The following is a 24,156-nucleotide window of genomic DNA, read 5'->3' as shown; positions in this document are numbered from 1 at the left end:
AAATGGCAAAAAAAAAGAAAATCAAGCTAACTTCACTAGAGCAAGAAATAGAGGCTGATCGAGAATCATGGTTAGAAAGAGTGAATGCCCACCTTGAGAAGCTGCAGCACAAGGCTAACAAGGATAAGAACATGTTGCGCCACATGGCTTACCACTATTTGGCCCAGAACAAAATTTGTAAGAAAAGGATAAGAAGCCTAAAAGCCAAGTTAAGGAGAGCATTAAAAGCCAAAAAGGACCAAGATAAAATTAGAATCTTGGCTGAAGCCTCCTTGGCTCACCTCTTGCCAATTTTGAAGCATTTTGGAGAAGTTTTTGTCTTTTCATGAATTTTAATTACAAGACACAAGGAATTGCCTTTGATGCGTAGCGCCATTGGCGCTGCACATTGAGTTGGTTGGGAATTTTGAGGAATGTCTTACATTTTTTGATTCCTCATGAAAGAATATGAAAACCCAGAAAGTTTCATGAAGTTTGGAGGAGATCTTGCTCACCTAAAGGGAAAAAAACACCTCAAAAATTCCCTTTCTGCCACTTTTTGGACCCACAGGAAGTAGTCTTGGGAGAACTGACTTTTGAAGGAGCAAATGGACACCAAAATCCAAAAATTGTACTTTTCTTGGAAAGTAGACAGATAGACCTTTCCAACAAGCCATCTTGGAGCAAACTTGGTGAAGGGGAAGGCCTTCAAACTCAGCTTGGAAAAGGTTTTGTGCATCAGGCAAAATTTTGCCAATTTTGCTCAAAAACTCAAATTTTTGCCTAGTTTTCTACCAGTTTGAATTTTCTTCTCTCATGGTCAAATTCATGATGTAAATTAATTTAAATTTATGTAATTTGATGTAAAAATGATGAAAAATAACTTAAGGAGGTAGATACATCAGTTTTAGGTGGTTTTGAACTGAATGAATCAGTTTCCATGGTTTTAGAGGCAAGCTGTTCCACTGCCTATTTTTTAGTTCCTAGTTTAGATCTTGTTGAAACAGCTCCTTAACTCATTGATTAGACCCCTAATGGCTAGCATAGGTGGTTTTATGCCTATATCTTGTACTTTCTTAGTCATTTGTCAGGATTGGACTCTTGTGGATGCATTGAGCACTATTGTACATCATTTCTGCAGTTTGGCAAGGAAATAAACCAAGGTTTTGCAGCATTTTATGGGATTCTTGTGGTAATGTGAATTAGCATAGTTTCCTTCTCAGTTATTCAGTTGATCTTATGTTTATGTGTGCCATCATCTCTCTTATTCTGCATAACTATATGAATCAAGTGTAAAGGGTAGAATTCATTAATGTTTCAGTGTTTTGCCTTGGGGTTTATTTAGTTTTACATGTTTTCTACTGTCTGAAGAGGACTCATGACATTTTCATGCCCTCTCCAGCTCCTCACTAGTCTTTAGACTCACCATCACACTCATTTCGAAGTGATAAAACACTTGCCTACCTCGCCCCACAGAAACCTTTGCAAATCTGAGTTCATTTCTTGGACCCAAAGCTGCCTTCCTCATCTGATCCAGTAACCAACCATTTAAATCAATCAAAATTCCTCTAAGCATATACCTAGCCTAAAATTAGTTTTTATATCACTCATCTCAAAACTTCCTTGATAATTTTTCATTAAGATTGACAAGAAGAGAGCCCTCTCCCGACCTGGTAGGGCTAGCTACCAGGTTAAGCGTGGTTTGATGTTACCCTAGACCTGCCTTTCTCAGCCCGAGGTAGATTTAGGCTGTAACAAGGAGTAGCAAGCAGTAAGAGAAGGAAAAGGAACAGAAGAAGGAGGAACAGTTTTGATACATTAAAATGTTTTGATAATGTTGCAAAGGTTACTATATTAAATAATTTGTTGTGATGTAAAACTGTTCATTAAGCTTAATTGTTGTGATGCAAAGGCAAGACTCCAAGGAAAAGGAAAAGATTGTTGTGATGCATTAATGAGAAATATTGGTATTTGATGTTGGAATTAGGTTGATTCCTTTAATGATTACATGTGGCTAAAATTAATATTGGATGAATTATTTATTTTTGTTATAATATTCAAGATATGAAGAGTTTGGAAATGAATGAGTAGAATGAAAAGAGTCAAGCCCATTCACTTCACATTCCTATGTGGGATACTAACAACCAGCAAACTATCTTTATAAAATATGTGATTTGGAAGGCATAAGTGATGTTAGAGAATGGATGAATGTGTGGGAGCTGATTGAGATATTATGCATTAGTTACTTGGCACTTATGAAGCTGATGTGAAGCATATTTGAATAGAAGAAGATGTAGAAATGAATATGGAGATATGCAAAGTTTATGACCAGGTAAACCAGTACATTTTTATTTCGTGTTTGCATAAGGGGATGCTAGTCTACTTTCAAGTTGAAGCTTAATAAATATCCAGTTGGAGCTAGTTGAGGTAGGAGCCTCCTATGGGTTGTAGCCTACAGAAAACAGATGGAAGTTGGAGCTTCCTTGCATGTTGCAACTTGCAAAAAATAGAGGTAGAAGCCTCCTGTAGGTTGGGGCCTATAATAAATCAGATGTAACAAGGAGTAGGAGCTTTCCTTTGCATCACAAAAATAAGAAAACCATGGTTTTCTCCCTTTATGGGTTTCCACATATATCTGGTGTTAATGTGTGTTGTTATTATGTGTTCATGTATCTGGTTTGGTTTATTTATTACTTGTTGATCACATATTCATATGTTAGTTACTATTTGTTAAGTTACTCATGTTATGTATCAGTTAATGAGATAAATGAAAAGAATTTTAATGTCCATGAATATAGTAAATTGATTCACCCCTCCCCCATCTCAGTTTAGTCAAGTTTTCAACAATTGGTATCAGAGTCGGTTCCTTCTATATAAGCCTAACAACTTCAAGGTAGATCTGGTTGAGTCATGGACTATCAAAGTGTACCTATGTTGAGTGCAACAAACTTTCATGAGTGGAGAGATAAGGTTAAAACCAAATTGATAGCTTATGTACCTGGTGTATGGAAGCTTGTATGTGAAGGTTATAGTAAAAACTCTCCCTCTATGCAAGAAAAACAATGGAATGCTAAGGCAAAATGTGTTATATATAACAATATTCATAATAATGATCTTGATATAATAGTAGATTTAATTTCTAAAAAAGAGATCTGGGATAAATTGCAGCTCATCTATGAAGAGGCTAACAACAACAATGTAGAGAAAGGAAAGAGAAGAGGAAGGAGGAAATAACTTGTTATAGGAAAAGCATCTAGTTAAATGAAACCTCTACCTGTGTGAATGTATCTGACTCTCTTGAAGAAAAGGAAAATGAAAATCAAGTGAGGCTTGACTTATCATTGGCCTGTATAAAAAGATTGAAGAATGAAAACAAATATCTGAATAAACTCATGCAAATATGTGATGAGAGAGAGCATGAGTACAAGGAGGAAATTGTCAACCTAAAGACACAACTTGAAGAAGCAAGGAGACTAGAAGAGGTGATGTGTAGTAAACTCAAGGAGAGAGACCTACAATGTAAAATATTAGAAGATAAGGTTGATTCATCTAGAAGAGAGTTAGGTCAAAAGAACAAGTTCACTAAGTATCTAGGAGAGGAGATGTCATTCATGAAAGACTCAGAAGAAAAGAGCAGTAGCTCAAAGACATCCATAGAGGATAATGAAGCAACCCTAAAAAAACCACTAGAGGAAGGTACAAGCAAAGTAAATAACAAAGAAGCAACAACAAGAGTGAAAGAGTGAGTCATAGAAAATGTTTTGTGCAAAAAGGTCATTTCCTTCTAGAGATGAGTTGAACAAATTCGGAAGATGTCAAAGGAGATTACTTTCACCTGCAAATATATGAGGTTTTTTTCTTGCCATGAACCCGGACACATTACAACAGAATGTAAGGCAAATAAAATAAAGTTTAATCAGGAAAAGATGCATCAAATGAGATGAATCTCTCAGGAAAGAAAGTAGAGAAGACAAACATTCATCAAGTACGCAAAACATTTCCACGGTTACTGTTATTTGTGTAATGAATTTGGACATAAACTTGTTGAATGTAAACTATATGTAAAAGGGGGCACAAAAATCCGCACACCAGCTCAACCATACCTTAGTCAAATAATATGCTATCTATGTCACAACCTTGGATACACAGCCAATAACTGTGGGCTTCCATATATCCTAAAGAATCCTAAACATATGATGGAGGCAAATCAAACTAGAGAAAATTCTGAACCAAAAAGAAATGCATATAATAGAAAACAACCTAGTATGGAAGAGGAAGAAAAATGAACATCCTATGATTTCAATAACATAATGAATCTGTCACGATCTCATAGGGAGTTGCTCATGAAGAAATGAGCAGTCTTGTCAAACTCCATGTTAGAGCAGTGATACCTCATGAGAAGACAATGTTCCCTAAAGACATGATTGGTCAATAAATGCAACCCACTAGCTCTATGGGTTATGTGTAGGATGTCATGAGATTGTTATGCAAAGAAGTAGGAAAATACAAAAGGAAGGAAAATCATATAAACATCAGTTATTTTGAGGGCATAAAAGTGGAAGGAGCTACTCTAAGCAACATGGAAATCATCTGGTCAATATTAGAGTAGCATTATCATAGTTCCTTGCTAACAAAGTATTTGAAAGACTATTTGGAAGCCAAGGGTCGAATGGTTATGGTATTAAATGTGAACCCGGGGGAGGATAATTACGTTGATACAACTTTTTCTCTTCAACAAGCTTCACCTTATGTAAATATAAAGTTCAACTGCCCTTATGTAAATATAAAGTTCGACTGCTTTGCCTCGAGCTAAAAGAGTTTCAAGCATATTGCCTAAAGGATTGTGTCGAAGAGGAGGAAGTTTTTTTCCACTCGAGTAGTCAAGAGTTGTCGCAGTTTGGCCATAATAAGGAACAATTAAATGCCCAAAGTTTTCACAACAAGACAGAAGTGGATGACAAAGAAAGGAATGAAGATTCCATTGCTTTGGTCAAGGACAGAAGTTCATCTGGTAGTCCTTCATTTGGGAGTGCACCTGATAAAGGGGAAGAGAAACCATGTATTAGGGATTCTTCTTCAGTTTTAGTGTTCACTGAAGGGGAATTCAAAGAGAGAATATCCATTGAGAATGAATGTGCATTGAATTAGAAAGAACTTAAAAACCGTGAACAACTTATGGCCGTCTATACAGAAGCATTAGCCAGTATGTTGAAGGACCATGAAGTGAAAGTCAAGATGATGGAAGAGCATGCTCAAGAGCTTGAACTAAAGCTAAAGAAGGAGAAGGAACATTGTTTGGAATTATCAAGTGAAGTAGAAACCTTGAAGGAGCGTTGTGCTTGTTTGGAACATGAAAATGCGAAAATATGGCTAAGGCATGAGTCCGAGAAACTAAGAAGTGATGCTGAAGTGGAATGTGATAAATGTAATGTATCTTTAGTCATACATGTGGTTGAATCTTAGAATGACATAAACAATGAATATTTGGCTAAATATGACAATAGAAACACCTTTCTGGTGATGGAACATGAAAAAGAAATTATTGCAGACAATTCTCTGGCATGCAATCCCCATGCAAAAGAGGAAGACATTTGTTTTGGGAAGGGAAATCCAGAGACTATTTTCCAGTTGATGACAAATTAAGCATACAAAATTTGGAGGGGCATTTGAGTTCTGGAGTTGCAGTTGTGCATATTGATGGCATGGAAACTGTTCTAGGTACTGTATCAAATTGTGAAGAAATAAAAGCATCGGTTATTTTGGAAGGTAGAAAAAATTAGAATATTCATGCAAGTGATGGAGACGAGTTGATAGGCAAAAATGATGTCAACACATTGTTGGCATCGTGGGAAGGATGCTCTCTGATTGTAAAAGAGAAGCAGAGTTGTATAAGATGTATAAGGGATGAAGCTGAAGGAATTGCCCAAGAGAATTTGTATAATTTATCACAAGCTTATGATGAGAAACACAATGACAACAATATGCAAGGGATTACTGCCTTGGAAAGTTCAAGTGGTTGCTTCGTTGAAACTGGTGAAAATGTTGAATCTCCAAATAGAAACAAGGTTCAGGCATGTGAAGGTGAAGTATGTTTTATAGATTCTCAATCAAAATACAAGGGCATGGATGCGTCTAATATGAATATATTACAATGTTGTGCTTCTTCAAGTGGCAATGCAAGCGATAAAGATATCTTTATCACTGAATGCAATGACGACCCAATATTGGCCGCAAGGGAAGCTAATCATCCTGGAGAGGAGTAGTTTGCTGTAAAGGTTCAGGAAAAGAAACCAACGTTATATTTATGAGCTACGTTAGACTATGATACCTTTGAGCAATTTCAGGCATACCGATACCTCTGAGTTGTGTTGGATTTCTGAGCCACGTTAATTCAACATATGGAATGGTATGGAGACACCATAAGGTGTAGTTTATGAGAATAATGCCATTGCATGTTATGCTAGCACACTATGAATACATTATGGACAATCTATTGTTCAAAACATTATGCTTGCTAGAGATTCTTCCAGCACAAGACCTACCAAGCAAGAACAATAATATATATTCTTGGTACATGATAATTATGGTGTCATATATATTCCCTACGGTCTACCCTCCTATAATTTTATTCCATATAATATTTCTATCGCTTAGGAGCTTGATATATTGCAAGAGTTGTTACATTGCAATTACTATGTAACGACGTCCAGACACAATGCTCCGATCCATGCACTAGCTTTCCATGAAACCCAATGGATTTTTCTCTCATCGACCTGACATTGTATACAAATTGTGAACAAGGAGACAAAAACGTTGTGCTGCTTCTGTGGTGCCAGAGTTGGTTCATGTGAAGGTTACTCAGTGGTGCTGGAGTGTGCTTATTACAATCTACGTGTCAAAGAGCAGATATGGCAGAGTTATGATAAATATTGATGGTGCGTTACATTGAGAGAAGATATGGCAGTGTTATGATAAATATTGATGGTTCGTTACATTGATGTATGCGGGAAGTGAAAGACGCTAGTTCTGCGTTATTCGTCTCTACATGGTTATCATTGGTATAGTTGTCTGGGATATAATATGCAACTTTAAATGAGCATATGCAGCATTCAAAATTTGTGGGACATGTGGCAACAATTGCAAGCAGCCATTCAACTATGAGCACGATGGCATCGTGACCGGAGTGCAATATACAAGATGTAATCTATGAAAAGAGGCATGACAACATTAGAGAACAAAAAGAGTAAATTTGAAATTGTCGACATGAATTGACTCTAGCCCATGATCTCGAAAGAATTGAAGAAACTAAGAGTATTTTTTGTTAGTTCCTCAGGCTGCATTCTGGTTTATTGATGATGGTCTGTCGGTTTCTACTGATTACAAAGTACCAGAGGAAGTCAAAGCATATGGTTTTGGTATTTCTCCAGATGAACTAGTGCCCATAGTTGAAAGCTCGATCATAAGTAGCTAAGAGACCATAGTGGCATTGTAGAAATTCTCACTGTAGATTAAACTGATTATGCAATGTACTAAAGCAAAATACTTAATCTACTTCTACAATCAAACTTGCGGAAGCTTAATTGATTTTGAGCAAGATCAACCAGAACACATATAACAGAGAAGAAGATTCAATCTCACATGAAACACAGAAGAATAATCTAGGGAAAGCCTTAGCTAAAAACCCCGCTATCTGTATTATCATACAAGTGGAAATATCTCAGGATTACACAAAGCTTTAGCTCTCAATCTATCCAGCTCTCAGTAAAATCCCTCACTGTTGCTCATAGACAGAATAGACAACACATATGCCTTCCTTCAGTCCTCCAAGCCTCCTATTTCCTTGTGCAGTTTCTCCTGGGTCCTCTAGCTGCCACCTGTGTGATTCTCACCTCACACACTGCTCTGACCTCTGTAGTAACTGCACAATCCTCAAGGAATGAATTCCTTCTACATGCAAGAGATATTCACATGGGAATATTCTAGAAACTGATAGTACACTATCCCTACCTTTAATCTCAACTAGGTCTTTGTTTGAACTGACATGCACTGGTTATTTATGAGAGAATATTCAATTATCTGGAGAACACTAGTTGCATGCATGCATGCATTAACTGACTGAACTCACAATTAGTTCCAAAAACCATTTGGAACTAATCTAGCTGGACTTAACTCAGTTAACTGAGCTAACTAATTACAACTCAAACACAACTCATCCTTATCTCCTTAATTAAGGGATAATTTCCTCAATCAAAGGGATAACTGTTGCATGTCTTCAAAAAGACTTCATGTTTGATTTTCACCAACTAATTAACTCAGGATGAATTAATTAATTATTTTTCAAACAGCTGGTGAGACTAAATTCGAATTTTAATTCAAGGACAAATTCAAATTGGAATATATCCTGAAATGCTATCTATAGCAATGTTATTTTTAGCATTTCTTGTTGCTATTTTCAACATTCCTCTCAACAAGAAAGTCATTCAACTTGAACCCGATCCTGAACCTTTGGAATGTTCTACATGCAACACTTCTCTCAAGTGTTGTTTCTCCAGCAACTCTAGAAACAAAAAAATATCAACCCTAAATCAGAATGATGCTTCTGTCATCAAAGTCTCTGACTGCTATTGCCTCTGTCGACTGAAAACTCGGCACCTATGTGATCTTTAGTATCTGACTTCTCTAGCTTCTGTCACTTTGATATTTGAATGCATCAATCACATTGATTCCTCCCGCTGCATCTATGCTGCTACTAGTCCTATCTCCTAGCACTGCATCTGCACTGCACCTCCTCTCATCATGTTGCATCGTGCTTCCCACTGCTGCACTACAACTCAGTTAGTGAGAAGTAAGTAACTGATCTCCCAACCAACATCCCTATTGGGCTAGAAACACCCACTGATGCTGAAGCTCCCTCTGCCACTCCATCCGCATCTGTCTCTACCCACTCATCCAGTCCTGCTACTCCTAGTCGGGGCTCCCGTAGAAAGGTCTAATCAAAGAGGCTGGGTACCTCAAGGATCCTGCGCCTATTTCAGTCTTCTTGGGACTATCACTTCACATTGCCCCACCTCACACCTAGAGGTATGGCTGCATGTGATCCTTCTGCCCACTTGGCTCGAAATTTCCCCCTACTGGAGGTCTTTGCATGAGTGGATGCCTCCACTCAGTCTCCTCTTAGCATCTCCAATTGTGTCTCCTCCACAATTGTCTGAGACTTCTTCTGGGGCTACGTATTGAGAGGTAATTTACTCTCCCTCTTAACCACCATCTTGAACCTCAAGAGCATATAGGTTCTTGACTCGTGAACGTATCTGCTTCACCTGTCTCATGGTGATGTGTCTAAGGAAAACCTTTCCCTTATTGAAGACAACATCATAGCTTTTGTCCTCCAACATCACGATCGATACCAAGTTCTTCTTCAGTCCAGGCACATACTTCACATCTGTCAAGGTAATGAGAGCTGTAGGTTTTAACCCCATACAGAAATTACCGCATACGAATTCTAAAACACATAAAATAAACAATGTGAGAGCATAACACATAAAACACATATACATAGAGATTTTCCCCTAGATCCCAAAACTGGGACTACCAGCTTGATTTTTCATTATGTTCCTTTCAATGTTACAATACATATTTATGCATGCCAAAGAATCCAATACCATGGACCGAAAACCATCGCGTCCAAAACCATGGACCAAAAACCATAGGTAGGTTCACCCAACCTAAGGACGTGGGTTAGTCCTGGAAAGAATATAACACAACCCAACATTCTCCCACTTGTTGTTTTCTTTCCACAGGGGGCCACAGGAGAGCTTAGTCATTTTTTAGCCCTGAAACACCCATTGTTTCCCTACACCAGGAGAACTTCTCAGAGCTCATAGATTTTGTCAATGCATCTACAGTATTCTTCAAAGTGTCCACATTTACTAGCAACACCTTTTTGTCTTCTATCATATCCTTCACAATGTGATACTGAACATCAATGTGCTTTGTCTTTGAATGGTAAGCAGGGTTCTTTGCCAAGAAAATTGCACTTTGGCTGTCACAATCTATCCTTATAGCTCCCTGTACTAGCCCCATACTTGAACACAATCTCTGCAACCAAACTGCTTCCTTGCTTGCATGAGTGGCTGCCATGTATCCTGCCTCTATAGTTGATAGTGCCACTACAAATTGTTTCTTACTCATCCAACTGACTGCTCCTCCAAATAGGTTAAACACATACCCACTTGTAGATCTTCTTTGATCCAAATCTCTAGCCCAATCTACATCAACAAAACCACGAATATCCGACGCTCTATCCATTCCTGGTCTTCCTTGGTAGCACAAACCATAATCACTAGTGCCACGCAAATACCTGAAAACCCGCTTCACTGCTGTCCAATGCTCCTTCCTTGGTTTTGACATAAACCTACTCAATACTCCCACTGCATGTGCAATGTCTGGTCTAGTACAGACCATTTCATACATCAGGCTATCGACTGCACTTGCATATGGAACACAGGACATATCCTCTTCCTCTTCTTGTGTCTTGGGACACTATTTAGCAGATAGCTTTACACCTACATGAATAGGAACCTTCACTGGTTTACTATCCTGCATATTAAACCTCTGCAGTATTGTCTCGACATACTTCCTCTAGTTTAACCAGAGCTTCCTCTTTGCCCGATCTCTTTTAATTTCCATGCCCACATTTATAGTTTGCAACACCAAGATCTTTCATGTCGAATTTGGAGGACAATTGGGTCTTCAAATCATGGATAACTTCTTTGTCATTTCCAACCAGCAACATATCATCCACATACAAGACCAAATAAATAACACGATAACCAATTAATTTAAAATACACACAGTGATCTGCTTTGCTTCTAGTGAAGCCAAGTCCCTGTATAAATGTATCAAATTTCTGATACCACATCCTTGGTGACTATTTTAACCCATACAGAGACTTCTTTAACTTGCATACCAGTTCTTTCTTACCCTTCACCGCAAAGCCTTAAGGTTGCTTCATGTAGATCTCCTCTTCCAGATCCCCGTGAAGAAATGTTGTCTTCACATCCATCTGTTCTACCTCAAAATCAAAAGTAGGAGCAATAGATAAAAGTAATCTAATAGAAGTTACCTTGGAAATAGGAGAAACAATATCACCAAAATCAATTCCCGACACCTGGGAATAACCTTTTGCTACCAACCGAGCTTTGTATTTCTCCACCTTTCCTTCTGCATTTGTCTTCTTCTTGAACACCCATTTGCTGCCAATGGGTTTCCTTCCAGCCTGCAACTCCACTAGATCCCAAGCCTCATTTTTGTGCAAAGATGCCATTTCATCAACCATGGCCTCTTTCTAGAGTTTTCCATCCTCTGAATCTACTGCTTCCTTCACAATTCTAGGATCATCATCAGTAATAGATAAAGAAAAATTTGAACAGAAAGTAGATGGACTATACCTTTCTGGCTACCTTCTTTCTCGAACTGATCTTCTCATGCTCGAAGTTTGTGGCTCTTCATCTTCTGATTCCTCCTCTGCTGTAGAGTCTGATTCTTCCTCCTTTAGCTCAAACTCTATCTTCTCAGGTTCCTTTGGTTGGACTTCATGTTTAATAACATCTTTCACCTCTCTGAACACCACATCTCAGCTGTACACAACCTTCCTTGTTACTGAGTTCCAAAGCTTATAACCCTTTAAACCATCCTTATATACCCAATAAAGATGCAATTTTCAGATTTACTATCCAACTTGGTTCGTTTCTCCTTTGGAACATGTACATATGCATCACATCCAAATACCCTCAGATATGAAAGAGAGGGTTTCTTACTAGTCCATACCTCTTGTGGAGTTTTATCCTCCAACGCTAATGAAGGTGATCTATTGACCAGGTAACATGCTGTCTCCACCGCCTCTGCCCAGAATTCCTATCCTAACCCGGCACCACTGAGCATGCTTCTTGCCCTTTCTATCAATGTCTTGTTCATTCTTTTTGCAACTCCATTTTGCTGAGGTGTATATGGAGTAGTCTTTTGCCATGCTATACCACATTTCTTACATAATTCTTCAAATTCCTTACTGCAAAACTCTCCACCGTTATCTGTCCTCAACACCTTTATCTTCTTCTCTGTCTGGTTTTCCACTAGAGCCTTGAATTCTTTAAACCTATCAAAGACTTCAGATTTCTTCTTAAGGAAATATATCCATGTATTCCTTGAGAAGTCATCTATAATTGATACATAGTACATAGACTTACCCAGTGATGGAACCTTCACAGGTCCAAACACGTCATTGTGCACAAGATCTAATATCTGTTTCACCCTCTTACCACCAAAGGGGAAACTCACCTGATTCTACTTCCCATATACACAATTTTCACAGAAATCAAAATCCAGAGAGCTATTACTCATACCTTCTACCATACCTTTACCATGAAGTATTCGAAGGCCCTTCTCTCCAATATGTCCAAGCCTTTGATGCCACAACATGGTCTTCTCTCCAGAGACCACTAGATTTTCTGCTCCACTTTCAGGAACCACAAAACTGTTGCACCCATCAACGACCGTGTTGCCTTGTAGATTGTACAGAGTTCCAATCCGAACTCCCTGCATCAATACCAGTGCTCCCCAAACCATCTTGCAGGTATCCTTCTTGAACACTATTTTTACACCTGCACCATCCAACTTTCTTATAGAAATCAGATTTCTGGCCAATGCAGGAATATCCAGAACACCCAGAAGTGTTCTAACCCTTCCACCTTGCAACTTCAACTTTACTTTTCCGCGACCAACGATTCTAGCCTTCCTATCATCCCCTAAGAAGACATCACCACCATCGTATTTCTCATACTCGCAGAACCACTCTCTATGGGGAGTGAAGTGAAAGGATGCACTTGAGTCAATCAACCATGCCTCATGATCTACATGTGTACTTGAAGAAGCCAAGTACACATCCCCATCTTCATCTGAGGTGGTTTTCGCCTCTGCAGAAGGAGAATCATCAGATCCCTTTCCTTTATCAGGAGCTTTAGATTTACATTTCCTTTTTTAGTGCCCTTCCTTTCCGCATTTCCAGCACACCACCTTTACAGTTTTTCCTGGAGATTTAGATCTCCCTCTAGATTTAGATCTCCCACTCGATGAATTATTTTTGTTTCTGTTCTGGGATCGTCCTCGTACAGACAAGGCATCACCATTCTGGCTCTCCATATTTTTTCATCTCATCTCCTCCGTAATAAAGGATGAGACTATTTCATCAAACTGCAAGGCAGTTGCATTGCTACCTATTGCAATAACCAGACTATCCCACGAATCTAGTAGAGAACACAACAAACTAATGCACTTATATTCATCTGAAATTTTGATATCAACAGACGATAACTGACTTACCACAGTATTAAATGCATTTAGATGCTCTGTCATTGAGTCTCCACCTTTCATCCTCAGGTTATACAAATTTTTCCGCAGGAACAGTTTATTCACCAGAGACTTAGATTGGTACAAAGTCCCTAACTTTTCCCACAAAGCCTTCACCGTAGCTTCCTCTGATACATTCAACAATACTGAATCTAAGACACATAATCGTATTGTGCTCTTTGCCTTCTAATCCAACTTCTTCCATTCTTCATCGGTCACTCCCGTTGGTTTAGTACCCGGATCTACCACGATCCACTGATATTTATCCACCAACAGATCCTCCATCTTGTGTTTCCACAACTCAAAACTCTGATCATTAAATTTCCCGATCTCTATCTTTCCACTGCTCACCATATTATTTTACCACTAGAATCGATCTCGCAGATCTCCCACTGAATAGGGTATAGAACAGGCCCAAGCGAAACCCCTCAGCAACAAAGGTTTCCCCTTGAAGCCAAAACAACTCTGATACCAAATGTACATTTTAACCCCGTACAGAAATTACCTGCATACAAATTCTAAAACACATAAAATAAACAATGCGAGAGCATAAAACATAAAACACATATACAAAGATATTTTCCCTTGGATCCCGAAACCGAGACTACCAGCTTGATTTTTCATTATGTTCCTTTCAATGTTACAATACATATTTATGCATGCCAAAGCATCCAATACCATGGACCGAAAACCATTGTGTCCAAAACCATGGATTGAAAACCATAGGTAGGTTCGCCCAACCGAAAACCATAGGTAGGGTTAGTTGTGGAAAGAATATAACACAACCCGACAAGAGCTCCATGCTCCCTCTGAAAAGAAATTGTGCCCACTCTTGAAACACTATACCTTTCATCATTACCCATCTCTATGCGTAACTGGAGGTCTTTCTCCTCCAAGGTACTGAACAAACTCTTATTGTCGGTCAAGTGGAATGAGGCTCCACTGTCAAGAAACCAACCACAACCCATCATCGATGAAACCATGCATGCGATGAGGGAAAAATCCAATTTGAACTAAGAGGCCAATGCCTCACCTTCAAATCCTTCTGAGGATCCCTTCTTGGGTTTCTTCGATGGAAAATTTGTTGCATAATGGCCCACCACATGACAATTAAAGCATCGCACTTTAGATTTGTCAATCTTCTTCCCACCATGGGAAGAAATCGATTTGGAATGGGAAGCCTTCCCTTTCCCTTTCCTCACTTTACTCGCTAAGGCTAGATTTTCTTCATCATCATGCTTTGATGAAGAACCATCTCTGGTGCTTCTCCTGATCTCCTCCTGCATCAGATCCAACCATAGTCATTCCCAATTTGGCAGTTTCTCTCTTCCATTCACTGAGTCTTGGTAGCTATGCCAGCTCTTAGGAAGACCGAGGAGAGCAAGACTCACCATGTCATCAACGGCTGTCATGATTCCTACACTTCCAAGCTCATTTCTGTAGGTGGTGAGCTTGTTCAGATATGTAGAGATCATGTTTCCCTTTTCACAGTTGATTTTCCAAAGCTTGTCCTTCAACGCCAGCTTCCTATGGTCGCTGTTGTTCTGATATAGATCCTTCAATGTCTTCCACATTGAAAACGGAGTCTCTTTCCCATGGAGACTTGAGACAACATGGTCTCGAACTCCCTCCAAAAGAATCCTCCTCACTCTCGCCACACATTTCTTCCATTCCGCCAATTCTTGGGCATTAGCTATTGTTGGCTTTGGGACTTCTTGATCAATGTAGTCCTTCAAACCGTTGTCCTCTAATACTGCTTCCATGCGATCCTTCCAGGTTATGTAATTCGAGTTGCCATCTAGGGCATATTTGAGTCTCAATCCATTGAACGCCATTGGTGAACTTTGAGATGTGATAAGAAATTGATTCTATACCTAAAATCAAGAACTTTAAACTTTGAACTTCTCCCTTCTTTGTATACTGTTCTCCAATTTGATCACCTTTGCTACGATACCATGTAGAAATTCTCACTGTAGATTAAAGTGACTATGCAATGTACTAAAGCAAAATACTTAATCTCCTCCTACAATCAAACTTGCGGAAGCTTAATTGATTTTTAGCAAGATCGACCAGAACACATATAACAGAGAAGAAGATTCAATCACACATGAAACACAGAAGAATACTCTTGGGAAATCCTCAGCTAAAAACCCCACTATCTATATTATCATACAAGTGGAAATATCTCAGGATTACACATAGCTTTAGCTCTCAAGCTATCCAGCTCTCAGTACAATCCATCACTGCTGCTCATAGAGAGAATAGACAACACATATGCCATCCTTCATTCCTCCAAGCCTCCTATTTCCTTGTTTAGTTTCTCTTGGGTCCTCTAGCTGCCACCTATGTGATTCTCACCTCACACACTGCTCTGACCTCTGTAGTAACTGTGCAATCCTCAAGGAATGAATTCCTTCTGCATGCAAGAGATATTCACATGGGAATATTCTAACAACTGATAGTACACTGTCCCTGCCTTAATCTCAACTGGGTCTTTGTCTGAACTGACATGCATTGGTTATTTATGAGAGAATATTTAGTTATCTGGAGAACACTGGTTGCATGCATGCATGCATTAACTGACTGAACTCACAATTAGTTCCACAAACCATTTGGAACTAATCTAACTAGACTTAACTCAGTTAACTGAGCTAACTCAATTACAACTCATTCTTATCTCCTTAATTAAAGGATAACTTCCTCAATCAAAGGGATATTTTTTGCATGTCTTCACCAAGACTCCATGTTTGATTTTCACCAACTAATTAACTCAAGATGAATTAATTAATTATTTTTCAAATAGCCGGTGAGACTAAATTCAAATTTTAATTCTCAATTTTAATTCAAGGACAAACTAAAATTGGAATACATCCTGAAATGCTATCTATAGCAATGCTATTTTTAGCATTTCTTGTTGCTATTTTCAACACTCCCTCTCAACAAGAAAGGCATTCAACTCGAACCCAATCCTGAACCTTTGGCATGTTCTGCATGCAACACTTCTCTCAAGTGTTGGTTCTCCAACAACTCTAGAAACAAAAAAATATCCAACCGGAATCAGAATGATGCCTCTGTCATCCAAGTCTCTGATTGCTATTGCCTCTATCGACTGAAAACTCTGCGCCTCTATGCTCTTCAGTATTTGAATACTCTATCCTCTGTCACTTTTATCTCTAACTGCATCAATCACACTGATTCCTGCCACTGCATCTGTGTTTTTGCTGGTCCTATCTCCCAGCATTTCATTCGCATTGCACCTCCTCTCATCATGTTGCATCGTGTTGCCCACTGTTGCACTGCAACATAGTTACTGAGAAGTAAGTAACTGATCTCCCAACTGACCTCCTTGTTGGGCTAGAAACACCCTCTGATGCTGAAGCTCCCTCTGCCACTCCATCTGCATCTGTCTCTACCCACTCATCTAGTCCTACTACTCCTCGTCGAGGCTCTCATAGCAAGGTTTAATCAAAGAGGTTGGGTACCTCAAGGATCTTGCCCCTATTTCAGCCTTCTTGGGACTATCATTTCACATTGCTCCACCTCACACCTGGAGGTATGGCTGCATGTGATCCTTCTACCCACTTGGCTCAAAATTTTCCCCTACTGGAGGTCTCTGCATGAGTGGATGCCTCCACTTGGTCTCCTCTCAACATCTCCAATTGTGGCTCCTCCACAATTGTCTGAGACTTCTTCTGGGGCTGCATATTGAGAGGTAATTTACTCTCCCTCTCAACCACCAAGTTTCCAACATTTTCCTTGCTCCTCAAGGATTTGCATGCATATTGAATCTCAAGAGCATACAGGTTCTTGACTTGTGAACCGATCTGCTTCACCTGTCTCGTGGTGATGTGTCTAAGGAAAACCTTTCCCTTACTGAAGACAACATCATAGCCTTTGTCCTCCAACATCACGATAGATACCAAGTTCTTCTTTAGTCCAGACGCATACTTCACATCTGTCAAGGTAATGAGAACTCCATGCTCCCTCTGAAAAGCAACTGTGCCCACTCCTGAAACACTATACCTTTCATCATTACCCATCTCTATGCGCATCTGGAGGTCTTTCTCCTCCAAGGCACTGAACAAAATCTTATCGTCGGTCATGTGGAATGAGGCTCCACTATCAAGAAGCCAACCACAACCCATTATCGATGAAAACATGCATGCGATGAGGGTAAAATCCAATTCAAACTGAGAGGCCAATGCCTCACCTTCATATCCTTCCAAGGATCCCTTCCTGGATTTCTTCAATGGATAATTTGTTGCATAATGGCCCACCTCATGACAATTAAAGCATCACACTTTAGATTTGTCAATCTTCTTCCCACCATGGGAAGAACTCGATTTGGAATGGGAAGCCTTCCCTTTCTCTTTCCTCGCCTTACTCGCTAAGGCTAGATTTTCTTCATCTTCATGCTTTGATGAAGAGCCATCTCTGGTGCTTCTCCTGATCTCCTCCTGCATCAGATCCGACCATAGTTGTTCCCAATCTGGCAGTTTCTCTCTTCCATTTACTGAGTCTTGGTAGCTATGCTAGCTCTTAGGAAGACCGAGGAGAGCAATACTCACCATGTCATCATCGGCTATCATGATTCCTACACTTCCAAGCTCATCTCTGTAGGTGGTGAGCTTGTTCAGATATGTAGAGATCATGTCGTCCTTTTCACACTTGATTTTCTGAAGCTTTTCCTTCAGCGCCAGCTTCCTCTGGTTGCTGCTGTTCTGATATAGATCCTTCAATGTCTTCCACATTGAAAATGAAGTCTCTTTCCCATGGAGACTCAAGACAATATGGTCTTGAACTCCCTCCAGAAGAATCCTCCTCGCTCTCGCCACACATTTCTTCCATTATGCCAATTCTTGGGAATTAGCTACTGCTGGCTTGGGGACTTCTTGATCAATTAAATCCTTCAAACCATTGTCCTCTAATATTGATTCCATGTGATCTTCCAGGCTATGTAATTTGATCTGCCATTCAGGGCATACTTGAGTCTCAAGCCATTGAATGCCATTGGTGAACTCTGAGATGTGATAAGAAATCGATTCTATACCTATAATCAAGAACTTCAAACTTCGAACTTCTCCCTTCTTTGTATACTATTCTCTGCTTTGATCACCTTTGCTTCGATACCATGTAGAAATTCTCAATGTAGATTAAACTGATTATGCAATGTACTAAAGCAAAATACTTAATCTCCTTCTACAATCAAACTTGCAGAAGCTTAATTGATTTTGAGCAAGATCAACCAGAACACATATGATAGAGAAGAAGATTCAATCACACATGAAACACAAAAGAATACTCTGGGGAAAGCCTCAGCTAAAAACCTCGCTATCTGTATTATCATACAAGTGGAAATATCTCAGGATTACACAAAGCATTAGCTCTCAAGTTATCCAGTTCTCAGTACAATCCCTCATTGCTACTCATAGATAGAATAGACAAAACATATGCCTTCATCCAGTTCTCCAAGCCTCCTATTTCCTTGCGCAGTTTCTCCTGGGTCCTCTAGCTACCACCTATGTGATTCTCACCTCACACCCTGCTCTGACCTCTGTAGTTACTGCGCAATCCTCAAAGAATGAATTCCTTCTACATGCAAGAGATATTCACATGGGAATATTCTAGCAACTGATAGTACACTGTCCCTGCCTTTAATCTCAACTAGGTCTTTGTCTGAACTAACATGCATTGGTTATTTATGAGAGAATATTTAGTTATCTAGAGAACACTAGTTGCATGCATGCATGCATTAACTGACTGAACTCACAATTAGTTCCACAAACTATTTGGAACTAATCTAACTAGACTTAACTCAGTTAACTGAGCTAACTCAAATACAACTCATCCTTATCTCCTTAATTAAGGGATAACTTCCTCAATCAAAGGGATAATTTTTGCATGTCTTCACAAAGACTTCATGTTTGATTTTCACCAACTAATTAACTCAAGATGATTTAATTAATTATTTTTCAAACAACCGGTGAGACTAAATTCGAATTTTAATTCTCAATTTTAATTCAAGGACAAATTAAAATTGGAATATATCTTGAAATGTTATCTATAGCAATGCTATTTTTAGCATTTCTTGTTGCTATTTTCAATACTCCCTCTCAACAAGAAAGGCATTCAACTTGAACCTGATCATGAACCTTTGGAATGTTTTGCATGCAACACTTCTCTCAAGTGTTGTTTCTCCAACAACTCTAGAAACAAAAAAATATCCAACCTGAATCAGAATAATGCCTCTGTCATCAAAGTCTCTGATTGCTATTGCCTTTATCGACTGAAAACTCTGCACCTCTGTGCTCTTCAATATCTGATTTCTCTATCCTCTGTCACTTTGATCTCTGACTGCATCAATCACACTGATTCCTCCTGCTGCATCCGTGCTGCTGCTGGTCCTATCTCCCAACACTGCATCCGCACTGCACCTCCTCTCATCATGTTACATCGTGTTGCCCACTGTTGCACTGCAACTCAGTTACTGATAAGTAAGTAATTGATCTCCCAACTGACCTCCCTATTGGGCTAGAAACACCCTCTGATGTTGAAGCTCCCTTTGCCACTCCATCCACATCTGTCTCTACCCACTCAGCTAGTCCTGCTACTCCTCGTCGGGGTTCTTGTAGCAAGGTCTACCTCAAGGATCCTACCCCTATTTCAGCCTTCTTGGGACTATCACTTCACATTGACCGACCTCACACCTGGAGGTATGGCTGCATGTGATCCTTTTGCCCACTTTGCTAGAAATTTCCCCCTACTGGAGGTCTCTACATGAGTTGATTCCTCCACTCGGTCTCCTCTCAGCATCTCTAATTGTGGCTCCTCCACAATTGTCTGAGACTTCTTATGGGGCTGCATATTGAGAGGTAATTTACTCTCCCTCTCAACCACCAAGTCTCCAACATTTTCCTTGCTCCTCAAGTCTTTGCATGCATCTTGAACCTCAAGAGCATACAGGTTCTCGACTCATGAACTGATATGCTTCACTTGTCTCGTGGTGATGTGTCTAAGGAAAACCTTTCCATGTCTGAAGACAACATCATAGCCTTTGTCCTCCAACATCACTATCGATACCAAGTTCTTCTTCAGTCCAGGCACATACTTCACATCTGTCAAGGTAATGAGGGTTCCATGCTCCCTCTGAAAAGCAACCATGCCCACTCCTGAAACACTATACCTTTCATCATTACCCATCTTTATGCGCATCTGGAGGTCTTTCTCCTCCATGGTGCTAAACAAACTCTTATCTCCGATCATGTGGAATGAGGCTCCACTGTCAAGAAACCAACCAAAACCCATCATCGATGAAGCCATGCATGTGATGAGGGTAAAATCCAATTCGAACTGAGAGGCCAATGCCTCACCTTCAGATCCTTCCGAGGATCCCTTCTTGGATTTATTCAATGGACAATTTTTTCATAATGGCCCACCTCATGACAATTAAAGCATCACACTTTAGATTTGTCAATATTCTTCCCACCATGGGAAGAACTTGATTTGGAATGGGAAGCCTTCTCTTTCCCTTTCCCCGCCTTACTCACTAAGGCTAGATTTTCTTCATCATCATGCTTTGATGAAGAACCATCTCTGGTGCTTCTCCTGATCTCCTCCTGCATCAGATCCGACCACAGTCATTCCTAATCTGGAAGTTTCTCTCTTCCATTCACTGAGTCTTGGTAGCTATACCAGCTCTTAGGAAGACTGAGGAGAGCAAGACTCACCATGTCATCATTGGCTGTCGTGATTCCTACACTTCCAAGCTCATCTCTGTAGGTGGTGAGCTTGTTCAGATATATAGAGATCGTGTTGCCCTTTTCACACTTGATTTTCCAAAGCTTTTCCTTCAGCGCTAGCTTCCTCTGGTCATTGATGTTCTGATATAGATCCTTCAATGTCTTCCACATTGAAAACGAAGTCTCTTTCCCATGGAGACTCGAGAAAATATGGACTTGAAATCCCTCAAGAAGAATCCTCCTCACTCTCGCCACACATTTCTTCCATTCTGCCAATTCTTGGGCATTAGCTACTGCTGGCTTGGGGACTTCTTGATCAATGAAGTCCTTCAAACTGTTGTCCTCTAATACTGCTTCCATGCGATCCTTCCAGGCTATGTAATTCTAGCTACCATCCAGGCATACTCGAGTCTCAAGCCATTGAACATCATTGGTGAACTTTGAGATGAGATAAGAAATCAATTATGTACCTACAATCAAGAATTTCAAACTTCGAACTTCTCCCTTCTTTGTATACTGTTCTTCGCTTTGATCACCTTTCTTTCGATACCATGTAGAAATTCTCACTGTAGATTAAATTGATTATGCAATGTACTAATGAAAAATACTTAATCTACTTCTACATTCAAACTTGCAGAAGCTTAATCGATTTTGAGCAAGATCAACAAGAACACATATAACAGAGGAAGATTCAATCACACATGAAACACAGAAGAATACTCTGGGGAAAGCCTCAGCTAAAAACCCCGCTATTTGTATTATCATACAAGTGGAAATATCTCAAGATTACACAAAGCTTTAGCTCTCAAGCTATCCAGCTCTCAGTATAATCCCTCATTGTTGCTCATAGACAGAATAGACAACACATATGCCTTCCTTCAGTCCTCCAAGCCTCCTATTTACTTGTGCAGTTTCCTGGGTCCTCCAGCTGCCACCTGTGTGATTCTCACCTCACACTGCTCTGACCTTTTTAGTAACTGCGCAATCCTCAAGGAATGAATTCCTTTTGCATGCAAGCTATATTCACATGGGAATATTCTAGCAACTGATAGTACATTGTCCCTGCCTTTAATCTCAACTAGGTCTTTGTCTGAACTGATGTGCATTGGTTATTTATGAGAGAATATTATGTTATCTGGAGAACATTAGTTGCATGCATGCATGCATTAACTGACTGAACTCACAATTAGTTCCACAAACTGTTTGGAACTAATCTAACTAGACTTAACTCAGTTAACTGAGCTAACTAATTACAACTCAAATACAACTCATCCTTATCTCCTTAATTAAGGGATAACTTCCTCAATCAAAGGGATAATTGTTGCATGTCTTCACAAAGACTTCATGTTTGATTTTCACCAACTAATTATCTCAATATGAATTAATTAATTATTTTTCAAACAGCTGGTGAGACTAAATTCGAATTTTAATTCTCAATATTAATTCAAGGAGAAATTAAAATTGGAATATATCATGAAATGTTATCTATAGAAATGCTATTTTTAACATTTCTATTTTTAGCATTTCTTATTGCTATTTTCAACACTAAGAGTATTTTTTGTTAGTTCCTCAGGCTGCATTCCGGTTTATTGATGATGGTTTGTCGGTTTCTACTGATTACAAAGTACTAGAGGAAGTCAAAGCATATGGTTTTGGTATTCCTCCAGATGAACCAGTGTCCATAGTCAAAAACCACAATCGTAAGAAGTTAAGAGACCATAGTGGCATTGAAGGAATCTATAAAAAGCTCTCTACATCAATCATTGATGGAATTGTGGCCACTGAGTAAAGCTTAAAGCGGAGGCAGGAGCTCTATGGTTTTAACAGATTCATGGAGAATCCACCTCATGGATTTTGGATGTTTGTGTGGGAATAAATGCTTGACACGACTCTCATGATCCTTCCAGTTTGTGCAATTATCTCTCTAGTTGTTGAAATTTATAAAGAAGGGTGGCCCAAAGGTGCTTATGATTGGTCTCGATGTTATTTTTAGAATTTTATTAGTTGTCTTTGTAACAAAAACTTGTGGTTATCCTAAATCATTGCAGTTTAAGGCTTTAGATAGAGAGAGGAAGAAGATATTTATACAGGTAGTTCGAAATGGTTATAGACAAAAAATTTCAATATATGACCTAGTTTTTGGGGACCTCACACATTTATCAATTGGGGATCAAGTGCCTACAAATGGGCTATTTGTATCTGGCATTTCTTTGCATATAGATGAGTCAAGCCTAATAGGTGAGAGTGAACCTGTGAATTTGAACAAAGAGAAACCCTTTCTCTTGTCAGGAACAAAGGTACAAGATGGTTCTGGAAAGATGTTGGTGAAAACAGTAGGCATGAGGACTGAATGGGGTAAACTAATGGCACAAACGATGCACCAACTTTACATGAAGTAGACATAGGGCTTGCAATGGGCATTGTTGGCACTGAGGTTGCAAAGGAAAGTGCAGATGTGATTATCCTCGATGATAAATTTGCGACAATCGTCACAGTTGCCAAGTAGCTCTCCCCTTGCAACAATACAACTGATATGGGTGAATGTGATCATGGATAATATTGGAGCCTTGGCATTGGCAATAGAGCCTCCAAATGATGAATTGATGAAAAGAAATTTTGTTGGAAGAGGCGGAAGAATCATAAACAATGTTATGTGGAGTAATATTTTTGGCCAAGTTCTGTACCATCTCTGCCAGCCAAAGGAAAAACTCTATTTGAACTGGATGGCGCTGATGTAGATTTGGTTCTAAACACACTGATCTTCAATTCATTTGTCTTCTGCCAAGTTTTTAATGAAACAATTTCAAGGGAAATGGAAGGGTTAAATATTTTCCATGGTATACTGAGAATTTGGGTGTTCATGGCTATCATGTCTTTTATGGTAGTGTTCCAAGTGATATTAATTGAATTCCTTGGTAGTTTTTCAAGTACAATTCCCCTTAGTCAAACCCAGTGGTTTCTCAATGTACTGATAGGTTTTATGGGAATGCCAATAGCCATGATGGTTAAACTAATCCCCTTAATAGGGGAATAA

At 39.3% G+C, this 24,156-nt stretch overlaps 1 pseudogene; it reads left to right on the top strand.

Annotated features, from left to right (window-relative positions):
• The first annotated feature begins 5,154 nt into the window (after positions 1-5,154).
• Positions 5,155-24,156, top strand: LOC149236287 (calcium-transporting ATPase 10, plasma membrane-type-like; annotated as a pseudogene).

This window comes from Pinus tabuliformis, chromosome 8 (assembly GCF_031772625.1).
Source record: "Pinus tabuliformis cultivar Carrire ecotype Pingquan chromosome 8, CPIR1, whole genome shotgun sequence".
In the NCBI taxonomy this organism is placed as follows: domain Eukaryota; kingdom Viridiplantae; phylum Streptophyta; class Pinopsida; order Pinales; family Pinaceae; genus Pinus; species Pinus tabuliformis.
This window is presented reverse-complemented; position numbering and strand designations above follow the sequence as displayed.